Consider the following 19,728-nt stretch of genomic DNA (forward strand, 5'->3'; position numbering starts at 1 on the left):
ATGGAATGTTAATATATGCTTAATTTTATTTCATCTCTCGCTTACTCTACGAGCGTACAAAGTGAACGGCAAAAATTGCTTACTCAGACCTTCGTCTCGGCTGCCTCGACTAAGTTTTTCTTTTTTAATCGAATATTCACAGCCATTCTAGAAGTTCACTCTCCGAGTATTTTGTTGTAAAACTTCTTATCGCCATGAATATCGAAATAAGCTCGATAAATCTTCATCGGCTCCGGCGACTTAAGATTTACTCCTCGGCGTGCTCTTATCCACTGGGGGTAAATAAGCTGCTGGAACGTTTTGAATAGTTTCTAGCGCATCGAGAAATAAGCAACAGTTTACCGCGTCGATAAATATAAGATAAATCTCCGTTTTCGTTCTCTCACCCGTGTGTGTATAAATTGCTGAAATTAATATCTGCCCGCCCCCCACACTTTGCACATTATACGCCGAAAACGGATCATCGTATCACAAAGCCACAGCGTGTAATTAATCGAGAGCCGCGAATAAAAGCAAACAATTGTGTACAAACGCGACGAAGGAAGTCATATCAGGAGTATAAGAGTGCGTCTGAAGTGGTCGAGAGCGTAATTATTGCACCCCTTCAACTAGTTAGACTTGGCGTTGGCGAGTAAACAGCGGACGACCGCATACACACTCGGGGCTGTTCAGATTTCCTGCGTCTCGGCTCCTTAATTAAACGTAATCTTACATGCCGTCTCTACGCTTATACGTCTGTGTGTGGATGACGAGATACTGACCCAGAGGTCAAAGTTCACACTTTCGAGCCATCACCGCGCACAGCTCTTACATGCATACACCGACATCCATCCATACATACGCGTATGCGCAACTCGCTTCCGATACTCGAGAATAATCGAAGCAGCTAACGATAGCCAAACAAACGAAAGCATTAAATATCCAATTCAAATTTCGCGAGCGTACGGACGGCTGATTGAAAGCCGAGCCGGCCTTTTGCCGCTGCAGCGCGCAGCAGTAGGTAAAACAAAAACTACCGAAAAACAGAGACATACACACACACACACACACACACACACACACAGCGTTGACAAAAATCCTCCACCAAACGCGACAGAGACATCCATATCCATCGGCGAGTGCACATTCGTCGGGTCCTGAACATCGGAGCGAGAGAGAGAGAGAGGGCTCGAGACAGGTATACGCAAGCGAAGCTGCGCCGCCGCTGCTATGCGATCAATGCCGGGCTTCTCTCTCTCTCTCTCTCTCTCTCTCTCTCTCTCTCTCTCTCTCTCTCTCTCACTCTCTCTCTCTCTCTCGCTCGCTCGCGTCTCGTCGCCATGACGACCTACCCGCGCGCATCATCCACCCCCCAACCCTCCTCCTTCTCCCTGATATACCTACACACCTCTATGGGGGGTATACACGACGTACGTATAGGGCTCGCTGAAAATCGCGAGGTGAAGGCACCTCTCTCTCCTCATTTTCATTAAGCATCTCGGCCTTTTCTCCCCTGTATACACCGGCGCTGCGAGCGCGCGCGAGCCTTTTCGTTGACCTATTCTGTATGGGATAACGAATTGCGTTAATTATTAGCGCGACGCCGCCGCGCGATGATTAAGGAGCTAAGCTATTTGCCGCGGAGGTGGATGGATTTTTGAGGAGGTCGTATGTGCGCGCTTGACCTACTCGCACGTGCATAGACCGATGAGTAATGTGGTTCCGGGTTAAAGTTTTATGGGCGCAGGAGTGAATTTCGAATTTCCCGCGCGCGGGGATCTTGAATCGATGCTGCTGCGCCCGCCGAGTTTCATATTTGATCTCGAGCTATTGTTTCTCTCTCTCTCTCTCTCTCTCTCTCTCTCTCTCTCTCTCTCTCTCTCTCTATACTCACAGCGGCGTCTTTCACGCTTGTACTTGAAACCGAGATGACGTCGCGATCGCGGAGGCCTGTGATCTTCGAAGAAGACCTTCGTTAGATTCCTTTCTGCGCTTACCTTCTAATTAACCGCATCGAACAACAAACGCGTAAAATCTCGCGATTCATTTAAACACCGCGCGACGTAGAATTATTATTAAACATCAGGGCTTTAATTTCGCAGCTCATCGTATTCGCAATAACACGCGCTCGAACGAGTACGAAATACTTTTAAAATAATTTTTAATATTCCCCGACTCACGCTATTAAGTGCATTAAAACTTCCGCTTGCAGTCGCAGAGAGGCAGAGAGACAGAGAGAAAGATTAAACGCGAATGAATCGCACGAACGCGAGATGAAATTCAATAAAGCTCGAAAATTATTAGCGCGAGTCGGGGCTATCTCCGCGCCGAGATCTACCCCAAAGTGGACATCGACTCTCGTGACACGTGCGATAAGGACAACACTTTGTATGGTATACAGCGTCGACACGATTTTTCGAGATCCACAGCGTCGAGGGGCTAATTGCTGGCTAAACGTCCGGGTTTCACTAAACCTCCTTTTTCAGACCGCAGACGCCAAGGTGTTGATCGGCCGCATCTACATCTTTTACCCATACAAAAACACACGAACACACACACACACCACCAGGGGATCCTGGAGGTTCGCTCGGCATTTCAGGGGATATAGTTGCAGGAGAGAAAGAGTGAGAGAGAGAGAGAGAGAGAAGGACAATAGCTGCACCGGATAGGAGAGAGAAATTCGCGCGCGCAGCCTCTGGCTCTGTGGTGGGGATGTTCGTCCCGGCGCGAAACAGGGGTGGGGGAGGCTATATGAAGCCGGCGCGAGGGGGGAGTTTCCAGTCCGAACGAGACGAGCGTGCACACCGGATCGCTCTCTTTTTGCTTCTCCGAGATCAAGAGACCGAGAGAGAGAGAAGTACACACACATAGAGCGAGACAGAAATGTAGAAGCTTTCGATGAGGACAGAAGTGTGAGCGTGATGAAAGAGAGCAGCTGCGTGGATACTACTACTGCTGCTGCTGCTGCTAATGCTGCGACGCGCGAGCGAACGCACTTTACGAGGGAGAGAGAAGCCGACGTGAGTACCTTGGAGCATAATGCCCGTATTCTGGTTCCTTTTCTTGCTTGCTCTTTCTTTCTTTATTTCTTTCACCTCTCCCAAAGCATTGTTCCGCGGTGTATGCGTGTGCGTCGTTGGGGGATGTATCGATGATCTCACGCGCGCGCGCGCGCTCAGGCTACTTTTGGCGGGAATTTTGCGATGCGTCGAGTTGTGTAAAGTCTCTGGTTTTTCCCGTAGTTTACGTCCATCATTTCGAGTGGGAAGCGCCGAAGCAGAAGGTAACGCATGGAGATTATGTGCATATTTCCAACGGGAGAAAATTGCGCGGGTTCATTCAACAGTCTTTCGCTATCCGAGCATAATGTAAACGAGAGATGAGGAGAATAGTTTTTTTTCTCAAACGACGTTAAGTGAATCTCCAAACTTGGATCGTTACAGAGCGGCATCGGAACGACTCGAATTCCTGCGTAAAAAGAGCGTATACGGGGCTGGCAGCTGCTCTCGTGCGTGTACCTACCTACCCCAACGGAATTTAATGACTCGATTCCTCGCGCTGATTGCTATTATTTATTTACGGAGCTTTACGTTTTATTTTCGTTAGCTTCTATCACGCTTCACGCTTTAATCATAATGATTTACAATAATAAATTGATGCAACATTTTACCTAATATAACAAGCGAGTATTCTTCGGCTCATCGATTCTGGAATAGGAGAAGTTCACGTTTCACGGCAAAAGCAATTTCGCCCGACAAAAATCCCGCGAAGCGCGCACTAGTCCATTTCCGGAAGATTACCTCCGTCGTCCGAAAACCGACACCGACATAATCGACGTCGCTGCGCGCGACAGCGCGCAGCTCGCTCGAAAACCCGTAACTAATTTGCACCGCTAGAAGCTTCCTAAAAGCCGCAGGAGCCACTTAAAGGCCGGTCAAAGTGTGGATTAACGAGGATACCGCGATGACGAACGGTATGCGAAGTTTCTTTTCGCCGCTGGAAGATTGATAAGGAATTTTCGAGCGGGTATGAAAAAAATCGCGTAGAAGAGATATTCGAGTGGGGGAAGATAGCACTTTAACTTTTTTGATAAATTGCATACTCGGTGCAGCTGGCAAAAAAATTTTGACGTTAATTCTTTTTTTAGGTGATTAAAATTGATCTAACGTCGCGTTTAAAACGCGAGATGCACCTCGCGGTGTTTATACGAAGCGGAGCCTCATTTTCTTGAAAAAAAAGAGAGGAGCTCTTCGCGAGACGCGGGCTTTGCAATGTTTCCCTTTGAAACATCGGCCCCATAGAAATGCAAAATAAATGACGTAAAATAATTTTTTCGTCGCTGACTATATCTCCCGCAGTTGTACATAAAATCCGTGATAATGCGCGACTCATTACGGAGCTGGTGAACCGGGAGACGAAGAAAAAAGCAGGGAAAACCACAAGATTCTCGTGTTTTATTCTCTCTCTCACTTCTCGTAAAAAAATATCTGGTGGAAAATGTGAAATTCCCAGACGCGCGAGGATCTTGTTATCAATTTTGAAAGGACTCTCGCGTTGAGATATCATTGCACGCGAAAATATTTGCGGTCGCCTCTCAATTATAAACTTTGATAATACCCGCGTGAAAAATTACATCGAGCCTCTCAGAAAATTAATTAACGTCGATGTTTCCGATCAACCGAGTAACAAACCTCTCTGCGCGTTCAATTTTTTTCCAGTCCGAAAAATCGGGCGTCGCCTAATTAGACCGACCGATGCGACGGAAGGGCTTGGTTCCAAGAAGAGAAAGAAAAAATGAAAACTGGGTGAGAGACGCAGCCATAATTATAATCCGTGAGGCGACAATGAGCCGCGGATTTTCGCAGACTTCTCCTTCGTCTCCACAGCCGTTTTTATTATCTCCCTTGTTGGCGTCCTCTGACCTCTGTATCATTAACTAATGAACAATGTCGAGCGCGAGCCAGATGCGCGCCTCATTAACGGCACCTGTCATTCACTCGCGAGAGCTGCGCGGCCAAAAGAGTGCACCGCCGCGATTTTTTCCTCTCCTTTTTTCGCGATTCACGGCTTTCTCTCTGTCTCTCTCACTGTGTCTATCTCTTCATTCTCGTGTCGCCTCGATTATTGTTGCTTATGGGCCTGTAATTCGGCTAATTAATGTGAGCTGCATATCTGGAGGCTGAATTTTATCAACGCATCGCGGGATGCATTTTAAAACGAATTTCTGCTCGGCAGCAGGGGACGCTCGAGTTGACCGAAAATGCAGCGACAGCTCATCGAGTTCCCGATGCAAGTTTGCCGATAAACTTGAAATTTTCGCTTCATTAATTCGCTCGCCGAAAGTGGAGCGGGAGAGTACGATTTTGCGAAATTCTTTCGAATTCGTATGTGGAGCCAGTTGAACGAACCAAGAAAAATACAGCCGCGTATCAAAAGCACAAAAGCTCGGAGAAGGAAGGGCGAATCCTTTGAAAGAGGAGAAACTCTCCCGGCGCTCAATAGTGCGTGTATACAGCCGCCGCCATACACGCAACGGATTAATCGATGCTGTGTGCGGCGCATCTCTATCTCTCTTTCCGGCCGAAGCTCTCTCCGATCGAGCATTCAGAGTCACGGAATTCAGTTCGACAAACTCGGAAATACCGAACGTTGCTGGCCGTGTGTGTGTATGTATGTACACGTACGCGTATACGGCTCTGTATATAGCCAAGCGCAGGTATTTTGGAATTTTCGACCCTCCGACCTCAGCTCGGACTCGTGTGTGTGTGCATCTGCGCGTAATGGCGTAATAGAGCCCCGTTGATTAAATAATCGCGGAAGCGTATTGTCGCTTTAGCGGGGGAATCAATGCGAAGGGGGTGTGCGGATTGAGAGCTTTCGATGATTGATCATTTTTCGATAGGTTTACAGCGCCACGCGCCGGCTGAATTGATAACGAAAACGTAATTATCCGCTGGTCGCGCGCCACCTAGCGGTGATCGCTTTAATAAACCTCTACTACTTTGAATCACGCGCCATCTAGAGGCGATTTGGCGAAAAATTTTCGGTCAACAAGCGAGTATAAGGTTATACAACAGTATAGCGAGACGCGCTGTAACGTCGTAAGCCCTGAGGGCTCCACTCGCGATCTTGACAACAAATTTCCGGTATCTCCATCGCAAAACTATTCTCCAGTACAGCGCAACCATCCGGCCCAATAAACCAGCTTCTCTCTGGCTGTATCTACACACCGATGTCACCCCCCATAGGTTGCACGGGCACACACGCGCTTCGCTATCCGCATAGCTCGTAGACAATCGATAATTTGTTTTATACTCGCCGTCTCTCTATAAACTCGAGCGCTGCAGCGCGCAATCGAGGGTGTACGTATAGGGAAAAGCTCGCGCGCTCTTCGGCATCAGGATGCGCATAATGGCTCGCGCGCTCGCGCTGACAATGGCATCGTTAGCCGCGCGGAGCCTCGGGGAATCTTTTCTCGCTGGGATGCGCGGTGAAAAAGGCCTAGATCCAGACTGAAAAGTGGTACGCGATCATTATGACGCCTCGGGCTCTTTCTCGCTATTTCTCGTCGGTGTATTTGTATTGACTGACGCCACGATGATGACGGAACGACGATAGGCCGCTTCCGTTATAGTCTGGCGCTGTATAGAGGTATATATACCAACGGCTTTGAGTTATTCGTTTCTTCGAGAGGGTGTGTGTGTGTATCGGAGGGATATTGTGGCGCGAGCGATTTATGGATTTTGAATTATTTAGGGGGCCGACGCTTCGGGTATATACCCTATACATCGACGGGGAGCGGATGGATTGGTTTTCGGCAGGTGGAAGCTTGGAGTGTTTCGCTGCGGGAAAAAGTGATGTGTATACATTTTTTATACCGCGTGTGTTATGTACTGTATTGTTTCCAGATGGATTAGTGCGCATCCCCGCGATTCTCGATGTCCCATGCATTATGCAGGAAGAAAGTTTTTAATTCCAGATAAAATAAACTTTCACGTCTTTTCACTCGGTCGGAAAGTTTTATTCGCGCCGCACACCTCGAGCGAATGAATTATTGAGATCATTTTGCATGCGCAGATCCGATATAGTCGCTCTCTCTCTCTTGGGTAAATAAGCAGCTCCGAAAAAACACCTCGTTAAGCATACACACTCGGTGCTGCGTATGCGTTTATACACCGTAAATTTAATATAAGGATAGTGCACTTGTATTTCAAGTGTATCATTCAGCGCCACAGCACAGGATTTTCGGAGTGCCAGCACATTTAATTAGCATATACAACAGCGAGTTTTCCAAAGTTCAACGCAGCTGATGCGGCGCCTATTTGTATCAACAGCGGCGGCGGCGGTGGCGGACTAGTTAACAAAGGGAATTACTCGAGTAAGATGGATCGTCAAACATGCCGGAATTACGCAAGCGAGAGAGGAATTTTCTGAAAGCTCGAGCGCCTCTAATTGAATACACGTATAGTATCAATAACCCCCATAGAAGAAGCTCGACGCTGATGATAAAAAGGCGAAGCCGGCGCGAGCAACAGATTGAAAAAGCTCTGACACATTGAGCCGCAGCGATGCGCTCATCCCTTATAGACAAAGCGGCGTCAACATATTCACTTCGGGCGAATGACGTCCGAATGAGAGAGGCTCACTCGATCTGCCCCGGCGTCATCCAATTAGAGGCTCGAAAAAAAACCCCGAAGAAGGAGCAGAAGCGCCTCTTTCCTATGAATGTACATCGGCGGGCCTCGAAGCGAAGGCCTTTATAAATAGGAAGGGGAGAAAGGGAGAAACGGCAGCTGACAGATTGCGCGGCATCGATTTTTGCGCTCTCGCGCCTCCTCTTCTGTTTCAGAGAGTGAACCCCAGCCGATGCAGCCGAGTTAAGCCTCTCTCTCGCACGCTCTCACCCCCGCGCGATGTACCAGTCACTGACACTAGTCCCGCTCACTGACTGACACCGGAGTTAGGAGTAATTCGCGAGCAGCGCCGAGGCTTTTACCCCCGACACGACTTTTTTCTCTTCGCCCTTTTGCCGGCGAGAGAATAAGCGCGACGTATACCGGTATGTGGCTCTCGCTCTCTGGAATCATTCGTCGAGGAGATCGCGGCAGTTCTCTTTGCCGAGGGAATAGAAAATTTGAAAAATAAAATCGGCGCGAGCTACTGGGATTCTATGGGAATAAAGGGATTTTTCTGCTCGGAGATTGATCTGTGAGGAGTTATATTAACGGTGGAATTCGATTTTGAATTGAGCGAAGATGTTTGAGCGGGAATTTTGGAACGGAAACTTTGGGGCTGTATTGATGGATTCCTTTAAGTTAGCACAATTATACTACAGAATAACAACAAAAGTAGATTTGGATAAAACGTAAAATTTCAAGCTGGCGTTGTCTATCGGCAATAATATTATCTGAAAATTGTACGAAATATTCGATACCAAGAAGGTTCGATTTGGCTAAAAATTATCTTCAAAAAAAAAAAAATAAAATTACGAAACTCATGTTTTTTACTTTATTTTGTAACGAGCACCTGGATACAGACTATAACATGAACATAACTTTTATTGACAGCTTCACAAAAAATGAATCCAAATAAAATTGAAACGTTTGAAACATATTAAATGGAAAATTTTGAAGAATCACACATAAAGCTTCATTAATACGCCACGGGATATTTTGTATTTACAAACTTCTAGAAAAAAAAGTTCGATCAAAATTTTCTTTGGTAGAACGATTCATTAAACTTAACACTACGCGCTACGAACTCGGTTTTCCATTGCAAACTTTATTTAAAAAATTTCTCGTAAAATTAAGTTATTAATATCATTTTGAGGTTAGATCTGATCGCGTAAACATTTCCAAATTTTTAGAAAAGTCAGATCGACATTTCCTTTGGTATAACAATTCATTAATATCGATACTACGGCACTACCGGTCTCCGCTTTTCTTCAACAGCTTTACTTAAAAAGTTATGTGTAATAAAAAAACAGTGTTTTTAGCCACCACATTATACCCTGAGTGATCATCTCAAAAAAAATATTCAATGCACATCAGTTAAACGGCTTTATTCATCACTTAATTCCGTTAAAATTTTGCCAAGTAAGCAAAACACGACAGAATAAAAAAAACGACAAATGCACATCGACAGACGGAAATAATTTACGACGCGATGATTTGCGTCGAATGAATTATTGATGATGCGCTGTAACAACCTACATATCGGGAACAATATACACCAGGCTCCGCAGCGACACATTGGATAATGATAAATCAAAATTTTCCGCACAGACATCGAAATTACGTTCATCACGTGACGTATTCAAAACTGGGCTAACCTCGGGTCAGGTCGCATCGATCAGCATCAAAAATAACGCAACACATATTCCCGGAATATAATCGAGCCCGATCGTGCAATAACTCAAATCTCTTTCTTCTCTCTCTCTCTCTCTCTCTCTCTCTCTCTCTCTCTCTCTCTCTCTCTCTCTCTCTCTCTCTCTCTCTCTGGTCCGAATTTAATACACTTACGAGAGAGAGAGAAAGCGAGCAGAACATCGTTCATAATGCAATTTTTTCCCCGATGTATAAATGCACTTGCGGGATTCGTGCTAGAGGCCGGTCGAGTAATCCGGTCTTGGAATGGGAAATTTCTCATCATTAATCAAAGAACCAAACGCGCTGGCAGTAGCCTCGAGAATAAATGATTCCGTTCCAGAAACAAAAGAAGAAGGAAAGAAAGTTACCTTGGGGAGAGAACCGAATCGAATGAACCTTCGACTGCTGCTGCTGCTGTGGCGACTTTTCTCGATTGTGATATGTTTTTATGAAATATATCCATTACCGCGAAAAATCCATCCCCGAAATACAAGAAAATAGCATTAGTCTGAAGTTTCCCGATGAAGATTGTAATGATACAGACAGATGTTAGGTGTGCCGCGAATATTTACGTTTGGCCTTATACTGTGTCGTTTGATTAATTAAAGGCCGCTGGTGACGATGCAAAGTGGAGTAACAGTTCATTATTCCGGGTGATCGGCCAAACATGCGCCAGATATAAAGCTGAATGTGACCGCGGTGGTTCATTCGAGCGGCGGAGCTAAAGCGAGAATAATTATTACGCGGATTTCATCGTTGAATTTAAATCGGAATCGCGATCTTTTGATACAGTAAAGATTAATTTTACGAAAAAAAATACATCGAAGTTGCTTAATATACAAAACCGCGCGTCTTCGCGCAAAAGCCCCGATCAAATTGGATCATCAAACCAGCCGCGCCTATATCCCCATCGCAATAAACCCGAAAAGGCAACAATTCATTCGTCGCAGCCACGAAAATAACGACCATATACATATAAGGCAGAGCGACGCTTCCGTCACGGGGCACAAAATTCAGCCCCTAATAACCTGAGCCCGGATTGATACCTCCTTAAAACACACGACGCCTCGAGCGTAATTCGGTTAAGTCCCGCGGAATCCCGGGGTCATCGTACACCCATATACGTACACGCGTATACACACATATACATACGAGCACACACGAGGACAAATGGTTCGTCGCGCGGATATCTCGTCCCATAAAAGAACGAGCTCATCGTCATGAATCTCACCCGGTATCCCCGCGCGTTCCCTAGGGGGTGGGGAGAAGGTCCCTCGAAAGAAATGGCTTAGGGGGGAGCTTGTAGCGCGGAGAAACAAGACGCTAAATTCCGTCTTTTGTGGCGCTTCACACGCCTTAATATTCCTCTCGGCGAAAAGCAGAGGAAGGAGAAGGAGAAAAAAAAAATAATATACGAATATGAAAGAGAGATAGGTCTCGCTGGGCCAGCGCCGCCGCTGTTACCGCGAGCCTTTGAAGATTAATTCGACGAGGGCCCTTCTTTCTTTCTTTTCTCTCGTTACTATCATCATCGGCGAAAATCCTGACGTTTCAGGATCCTTTTGTGCATTCTATTTGTCGTTGGTGCCGCCGCTGCCCACGACTGTGCGCTGTGTGTATACGGATACACTCCGCGAGATGGGTAGAGTCCCTCTGCGGCCGTTTTATTCAGCGCTGCACTCGTTTCTGGATTCGCTGCCTCTTCGTTGTCTTCTTCTTCCTCCTCCTCTCGTCTTCTCTCGCGTCGCCTCTTTTCTTTTGCACCAGCGACTCTTTCATTTTGCTTCGAGCTCGCTGGGCTCTCTCGCTGGTGTATAGCTCAGTGACTCGTTCTCTCTGGCGGATTATTTGTGCGCGCGCGCGCGCGCGGCATGAAGCTCGAGTATTTAACCTCTTGTTTTTTGAAGAGCCTTGAGATAACAGTCGAGCGAACCGCACGCGACAAGCTACGGATGTTACGTCGAGTGTGAAGAGAGAAAGAGTCGAGGCATTAGGAATTTATGAATCGGATTGCTGGGAATTCAGTGGCCGCGAGTTAAAAGGCGATGTCGTTTTAGCCGGTGTGCTTGGAGAGAGGCTGCAGTTTCGTTTTACTCTGATAAGAGTTTTAAATTGGTTAGAATGATGATTTCACGTATTTTTATGTTTTTAACTTGAAAATTAATTTTTTACCATAAATCACAATTCATTTGTTTTATATGAATATTTATCTGAAGTCGCAACTCACGCTTGCAAAAATTTGAGTTAGATATGTTATACTGAGAGATTTTTTGTTTATTCATCCATGTTTATCAGACAGTTTCATTCCAGTAATTCATTAATTTTGATAATTTGATCGAAGATTAATTACAAGCTGGGTTGTAAATTAACGAAAATCAATTGAAAAGTAATAAATTGTAGTATAATTTATCAAATATTTCTATTATGTTATTATTCTTTTTTTTGCTCATCATACAATAGCTAATTTCTAAGACACAATTTTTTATAAATATAGAATAGCGTGCTCAATGGGTTCACTGAAGAATATTAATTTCACTATTGCTTGAAGATAAAAATTCGATTCATGATCTTTCATATTCTTCTACATCTAATCTGGATCTTCTAAAGCTATAATGGGAATTAACTTATAAAAAATCGAAAGCCTCTCAATTATAGAAGAATCATTTAACACAAAGTGGGTGTTCATCTTGAAGCTATAGTGGGATCGATTCGTCTTCAAGTAATAAATCGTCAGTGTTTTAGAATAAAACTATTTGACTTCACTAACATTTCTCAACTTAAAAATATGATAATTTTTACAAAAATTTCGGTGTATTAATAAGTAACTAGTTTCGTACCATACGCCACCTTACACTGTCGCCAGAATAACGACTATCCTAGAAAGAAACTATCCCGCAAACGCTGAAAATTCGTGGCTGCGCGTGAGAAACAGGCGCTAAAATATATTCAATTACATTTAAAATTTCAAACTCTCGTCGCATTGAATATTATCCCCGTCAGACGCGAATAATGGTTAATCTACTTAGCATAGCGTTAATATTCGGACCCACATTCGCTGATTAATTCATCAAAAGCTTAAAATTTTGTTGAATCTCCACGCGCTCCTATCTGACGGACTTCATGTATGTATACCCTGCTTTTAAAAAGTTACTTTCCAGGTCAAAATTTCTTACACCGCGGCTGGGATTTTTTCTTTCTCTATCCGCGTCGCGCTTAAAGCTGCGAGCGCTTTTGGGAAAATGTCTTTCATATGTACGAATTTAAAACCTTTCAGCGGGCTAAAACGTTCGGACTAGCCTGAGTTGAAACAGATTTCATTTTTACAATATTAACGTAGTACCTATATATAGTCGAGTGAATGCAGAGAATAAAATAATAAATTATACAGAAAAGCTCAATTAAACTAATTGCTCTCGCGTAGCAGCGCGTATAAACGTACAATAAAACGGGGGAAACGTTCTCCTGTCAGAGTATATGGCAATAAAAAAAATATAAGTTACGAGATTTGCGGTGCGACGACTACTGTCCCCGGCAGACGTCTGCCAATTGATTATATGAACCCCTCCGGTGACATTTTCTGACATTTCGGTATAAGGTCCGACATCTCCCCTCTCTTAATATCGCGAGCATTCGATATTGCCGGATTTTCTGCTAATCTCCCTCGGCTATGCGAGTTTAATTCGCTTTTGTTTGTCGGCCGCCGCGCGTGGCAAAAGGTATGTATATAATATACGTTATACAAATTTTTTCTCGCGCCTGTCATATTATTTCCGAGAGGTAATTTCATGTCTCACGCGGCGCGGCGGGTTTAAAAATATTTCATTTCTCGCGTTCACGATTAATTTGAAAGCTCGTCGTCGCGCGCGTGTTATTCCGTATCGGTTTTCACTTGGCTTAATTTTTTCATTCGTTTCAGATACACAGTGATAACTCAACTTTTCACGTATGCGTATGACAGAAATTCTTCAATCAAAGCAGGGTAAAACAAAATACTTTGGTTTTTAATACAATCGACGGTCAATTCCTTGATTCGTGATATCACATTGAATCCCGACCCTTAAAAAAAGAGAAAAATCGTTCTGGAAACCCGCATGATATATCCCGGCGAAACATTATCCGAAAAAAAAATCTGACGGACGGGAAAAAAGTTGGAGACACGCGACCAATATTCAGCGACGTCTGTCGAAAATCTCGCGTACGTGGTAATCCAGGCATAAGCGCGCGCGCGCGTGTGTGTGTGTGTGTGTGGGTGAAGAGCGACAGACACACATAATCGCGAAGTTACGAATCGCCCGCAGCTTTAAAAGCACTTCAATAGCTGCTTCGCCATTCTGTTGGCTCGATTCTTTTTTTTTGTTTTATCATTTCCATTGTGTCTTTCTTTGGACCGTGTCTTCCTCTTTCTTTCACCGTGTGTGTTAAACTCTTTTCTTCCGTGCTTAATTTTTTAGATAACTTTAAAATTTGGTCCTTAATCGAAATATTTCTGGTTTTAAAAAACTCCACCACGTCATTATAACACTTTTTCGAAAAAGCATCCAAACTCATAATTTCAGCGGAGTAAAATACTAAGTTCCGTAAAATTTTTCATCACCAGAGTGCGAAGAAAAAATTTTCCCATGCCAAATTCACGTTTGTCTATCCCAGCGCCAGCCATCTCGTTCTATTCCTTTTACTCCCCGCACATTGTCTATATCCTGCTTTTAGTCCGTATTTTCCTTCTCTCCACGCATACGCAGACACATTGCACGACGTGTCTATAAGTATATGTATATGCGTCGACGCTCTCGGTGTCTTTATCTTTCTTGCGTATACTTGGAAATAATACACTCTTGTTTCTATTGTATTTTTCTTCTTACATTTCCTTCAACGAGGTACTTGGTAAATACGCTCTCGATGTACCTACGTGTCGAATATGGGATTCTTTCTCTTGCTCTCTCTTCCTCCCGTGTGGGCTTCGATGCCTCTTCTCCCCAGACGCTTGCACGAGCGCTGATGCAGAAAGATGAATTTTTGCGGGGGAATGCGAAAAAGCGCCTTTTATGAAAACCGTCCGGGAAAGCAGATTTTAACGCCGCTCCGTCTGCTTTTTTCCGGAAATCAATGCAGCGAGTCCGTATGGCGATGACTTATGGAGAATCAATTTTCGAAATGTACACGGTATAACGGAGTTTTCGAATTAAAAGTACATAAAACTCGTGGACAATGCAATCGGGGCAACAATGAGCCTCGAAAAATAACGACTTCCACTTTTCGAAGAAACACAATCGCGGCCAAGAATCTCCGGCAGTAACTTTTCATTTTCCCAGCAGCGAAATAAGGCAATACTTCTCTCCCGCAGCAACAAACCGACCCCCCGAAAAATGAGGAGACGGATAACTCTCGGGGCGGCCATCGCTCCAATATCGAGCTGCGGAAGGCTTTACAAAAATTGGCCGGACGACGGAAGCACATCTCCCCGCAAAGCCAAGCCTAATTTGCTCCAGCGCCTCCATTCGAATATACGCTCTTCCCTCCTATAGAGACTTTCCGGCCTCCCGTGTCTCGAGAAAGCCGTCGTCCGATCGGAAACGCTTTCTTACGTTTATTCTTAAAAAGAACTTCGGCTCAGCCCAGACACACAATATTCTGTTCTCGGTGATGATAACGACATACACACAACTCATTGTTGCGCGAAGCGCAAATTGGCAAACTTCCATAGGAAGTAAAACTTGCGCGGCGCGCTCATAGAGGGCGCAACAATGAGGCGAAGAGTGAAAAAAGCTCGCATATAGCGAGCGAAAAGTTCGGCCCGGAAGCGATGCCGCAATTACACGCGCAACAAAGAGCGTTGTTTAAGGGATTGACTCCGGTAATAAGTCCGCGGAGTTTCGCCCTTTCCATTCTTGCGAGTTGGGGCGCGGGTTATGATTATTCTTGAAATTCGCGAAAGCTCCGATTTGACCTGGTTTTATTGCCAGGAGGGATAATGTATGCGAGAATATAAGGCCGGTTTTCGGGATATTTTCTGGAGCTTGGTATTGTGGACGCGGCGCGAAGGTTGATTGATTCAGCGGCGAGCTTTGTTGTCGGGTTTCTTTTAATTTCGCGGACGCATTGAATGAAGCGAGAAATTTATTGACGGAGCTTTCTTTTGAGGCGATCGCTTTGTCGAGGATATTTCTATTTAAGGCTCTGTTCCAGAAATATCAACGGCCATATTATCGAACTGACGCGAAGCGAGTTTTGAAAATTCTGGCGGGAAATTCAAATTTTTTGAGGTTATCACGCACGCATACATTCGCATGCGAGCGAGAAGCGCAAAAGCCGCGCAGCCGTCAAGTGTCCGTTGACTTAGCGCAGCTCGCTAATCTCAAAGGTTTCCCTAATTGTTGCCGCGCAGCCGTGTGTTACCCCGCGCGCGAAAATTAATCTCACCGGGGCGCGAGAGCCCGAGGAATTCATTAGACATTCAAATCCCATAACTCGTGGGACCTCTCATTTTATCGATCAACCGCGTGCGGCTGACGCGACTTATGCGCCCAGGCGAGTTCATTAAGAGCCCGGGATATACTATGCAGGACTGCTAAAAGAGCTACTGTGTGTTGAGGAATGGTTTCGCGCAGCTCTCGACGGTAATTTTACGATTACCGTAGAAATTTATTCTTCAATTATGAACGTCGCTGCGCGATGCCATTTTGCCGCAAAATTCAAACGTACGACAGAAGCGAGTTTGAGGTTATGTTTGACTGCGTAAGAGGAGGGAATGAAAGCATTCGTTCGAGATGTACTTTTGGATTATGCAACGCTGCACGGTATACATATACGTGCTCTTCATTCCAGCACGGTGAATTATTAAAGATGCACAGTGAACTTTTTAATTATTGGCCTTCGCAATCTGTAAAGAACTCTCCGCGAGCGAACAATGCGTGCTACAAAATTCCAAATCGGATTAACGGTAAAAGGGTTTCATTAGTTTTTGCCGCGTCGCAAATGGCTGCGGTGACTCTTTCCGTGCCACAGCGGCTGAAAAACTAAAGCCGAAACTTTTTGCGCTAATCCGATTCGGTCACGAAGACGGAATAATCGACGACGGTGTAGCAGTACGTAATAACTCGAGATATACCTATACATGTATATAAGTAGATTCTACTCCATGATACGCAATCAGCGTAACGCGCTCTCGCCGAATAATTAACCCGCACTCGAACATGAGATTACCCATCAAATCTTACTTCGGATTCAAGGTCTATATAGGCAGTGGCATCAACAGGATTATTCCAAGCACCTGATTAAACAATTCGCACAGCCAATGCGGAGCCACTGATCCCGTATAATTTCCCAGGAATAATGCTGCATCCGGATCTATAGACGTGCGATAGACGTACATATAAACGCAATATATTCGATCGTCGTATTACGATAATATTGACGCGTTGCACATCGGCGATAAATAATTCACAAGTATATTCATCCGGATATACACATCTGTATCTTCCTCTCCGCAAACTCGGTCAAAGGGAAACCAGGGATGACATCGCGCGAAAAGTCGCCGGGATGCACGTGTGCACGTCTATACAATGTAATGCAAGAGCATCAGGAGAGAGTAAGAAAGATAGCGGCTGTAGATATACGTTATATATGTAAGCGGGAATGCACATAGCGCTTAGCATAAACGCCCGCTTCCTCATTAAAATGCCAAACATCTAGCTGGCAACTCTCTCTCTCTCTCTCTCTCTCTCTCTCTCTCTCTCTCTCTCTCTCTCTCTGCTCGAAGGGGCCAACTTCCCTAAGCCGCGCGCGTCCAATTCGGTATTTCCGTGCAGCGCAGCGGCCACTGCGGTCTAGCCAATATGCCTCCGATTTTCGGGTCGATGCCGACGCCGAGAGACATCGCTGCAGGCGATGTATACATATACAATTCCGATTGTTGCAGCAGCTTTGAATAAGGTATAAGCTTGGGACACAAAAGCGCCGTACGCGCCGCGAAAAGCGCAGCGAAGATCATCGCTCGCGCACAATAAGTGTGTCGTAGTATAGTCGAGCGTGTATATATGGCTAATTGTGCGCTGTCACGTATCCACATACGCGGTACAGTATAATAGTGTCCAAAGCCGAGTCACATACGCCTGCGTATTGTATATGCGTGCACGCGCAAGAGAGACGCGGCCAATAAACGCGTGTGTGACCTCCTCGTCCCTCCCCCGCACGTGAGCGAGAGTTTGCGGTCAAGGGATGCTGCGGACGCTTCGGATCTTTATAAACATGACGTTTTTCGTGCGAATCATCGAGGCTGATTCAATCAGCGAGTTTTTGAGATTCCATTAATCGGTATTCTCGAAACTATTCGGGGATATCGAAGCAGCGGATCATCTATTCGGGAAATTTACGAGGAATGAAGAAATTAATTGATCGACGAGATAATGATAAAGGGGATTTCCCTATGCAGATGGTAAATTACATCGACTTTATTGTTTTTCCGCCTGATATTTCGTTAACCGGATTATTATATTGATGTGGCTGTAAATATATAACTCGCGCGTTACCGGCGTTTCCAATGCGCTGTAATTAAGCTCGATGATGATTTATTAATTATAAAGCTTGCCCAGTGTAAGTATTATAATTTTGTATTTCAGATGTTGTTGATGCAATGAAACCGATGTTTTACGAGAAGCTTTCTAGCGATAGTAAAGACGAAGCAAAGTTGCATAATAGTAGTGCGAGCTTAGTAAGCGATTATTACGCCAGTGTACACTATATACTCTGCGGCATACATATACCGTTAAATATTTACATCAAGGGTATAATTAAAATTTATTTTAATTATACCCTTGATATTCCACGCGAGGAATATTTGCGAATTTTAATCAAGCGAGTTAAGCGCCCGATAAATTTCAAAAGATTATGTTCGTGATGCATAATTACAATTAGTCGAAGTACAAATGTTTTATCAGCACCGTTTGCAGGTGAAAAGAACAGAAACGTTTCGAAAAAACCGACGCATCGTGTTATTCGTTTGTATAGTTTCAAACATTCGCAATTGTGCGCTTTTATATCGCGTTCAGATACCTTGGAAAGGTTAAACGTTCTCTCTCTTTAATTTACTTTTTTATTCAACAAAGCGGCGTGTTAGAGAAATAAATTGTTGATTTAATACTAATTGTAACGAGCTTTCGAATATACAATCCCGGGCGCTCAAATAGTGCTTCAATTAAACCCATTGTTCGCGCCACGTACCACGAGAAAAAAAGAAAACATTTAAATATATAGCAAACTTGGCAAATTTTACTCTAAATTATATAATCGCTAATTGCGGTATTGGCACAAGTTTACCCGCAAACGCCCCTTTCTCTCTCGGCTGCATACGACTTCACTTATCGCGCGCTGCAATGACTATAAATTAATTATTTCCCCCGCGGTATATATATATATATATATATATATATATATATATATATATATATATATATATATATATATATATATATATATATATATATATATATATAAACACCTGCGCACAATCGCAGCCCCACTTACACGGGCACAGCCGCCTAATCACATATACAAGTTGGCGCAGGCGCCGTCGCCGCGTATGTTAATCGTATGTGCGCGACATAATGCACACGCGGAAATCCAACCTCTCTTACTGTATGTAAGTGTGTGACAGGAGCTTATATGTATATGTGTGCGAATGTGCCTCGAAGGTTTGGGGGCGGGAGAGAAAGAGAGGTTATAATCTGCATAAGCTTCCTCGCGAAGGATATGACGTGGGGTGGCGCGTTTTCGAAGTTATTGCCTCTCGGTGATCCTTCGCGTGCGATGCTGCATTATTGCGGGGTAGTTGGCCCGATTGCCTTCCTTAATGAACACATTGATTCTTGCTTGGGTTCCTCGTTGCTGCTGCTGTGTGCACCTTTATGGCCGCGCGCGTCTTTTTAATTTGAGGACCATTAGGTAATGAGAAAGATGATTGTCGGTTGTTTCTGGAAAGTCATGCGATTCCGCTCGTGAGATATTGGAAAAACTGTCGGCTCACGTTGCGTTTTCGATCTAACTTCCAATATTAGAAACAATTGGAACGCGGGAGGACGATGAACTTTAAGGAGCTACTACCGGTAAAAGATTGTCGGTTCAGGAAATGATAAGATTTGGCGTATAAGTATATTTGACTATAAAAAGGACTGAGTTAAAATTTAATGAAGCTTTGGAGTCTGAGACAAAAGTTAAAAACAGTTAAAGTTCCACAAATCCGCACATTTTGATTTAACTCTTAATTGTATAAAGCTGTCGGTTCAAAATTTACTTAAACTTTAAAGAACGTTAGTCAAACAACTGACGAACAATTTAAGGGCTTGTAAAAAATGGTTTGGAGTCTGTGAACGTAGTAATTAACAAATAA

At 44.5% G+C, this 19,728-nt stretch overlaps 1 protein-coding gene and 1 long non-coding RNA gene across 3 annotated transcripts in view; one reads left to right on the forward strand and one right to left on the reverse strand.

The window, feature by feature from the left end:
• LOC103315356 overlaps positions 1-19,728 on the reverse strand; it is a 144,462-nt gene that overhangs the window by 105,657 nt on the left and 19,077 nt on the right. The window lies entirely within an intron of this gene.
• The window catches only part of LOC107981358, a 37,876-nt gene continuing 20,891 nt past the window's right edge, over positions 2,744-19,728 (forward strand). For both annotated transcript variants that reach the window (XR_004227675.2, XR_001729358.3), the window contains exon 1: positions 2,744-2,999. This is a non-coding gene — a long non-coding RNA (uncharacterized LOC107981358). The remainder of the gene's footprint in view (positions 3,000-19,728) is intronic.

Source organism: Nasonia vitripennis, chromosome 4 (genome assembly GCF_009193385.2).
Source record: "Nasonia vitripennis strain AsymCx chromosome 4, Nvit_psr_1.1, whole genome shotgun sequence".
NCBI lineage: Eukaryota > Metazoa > Arthropoda > Insecta > Hymenoptera > Pteromalidae > Nasonia > Nasonia vitripennis.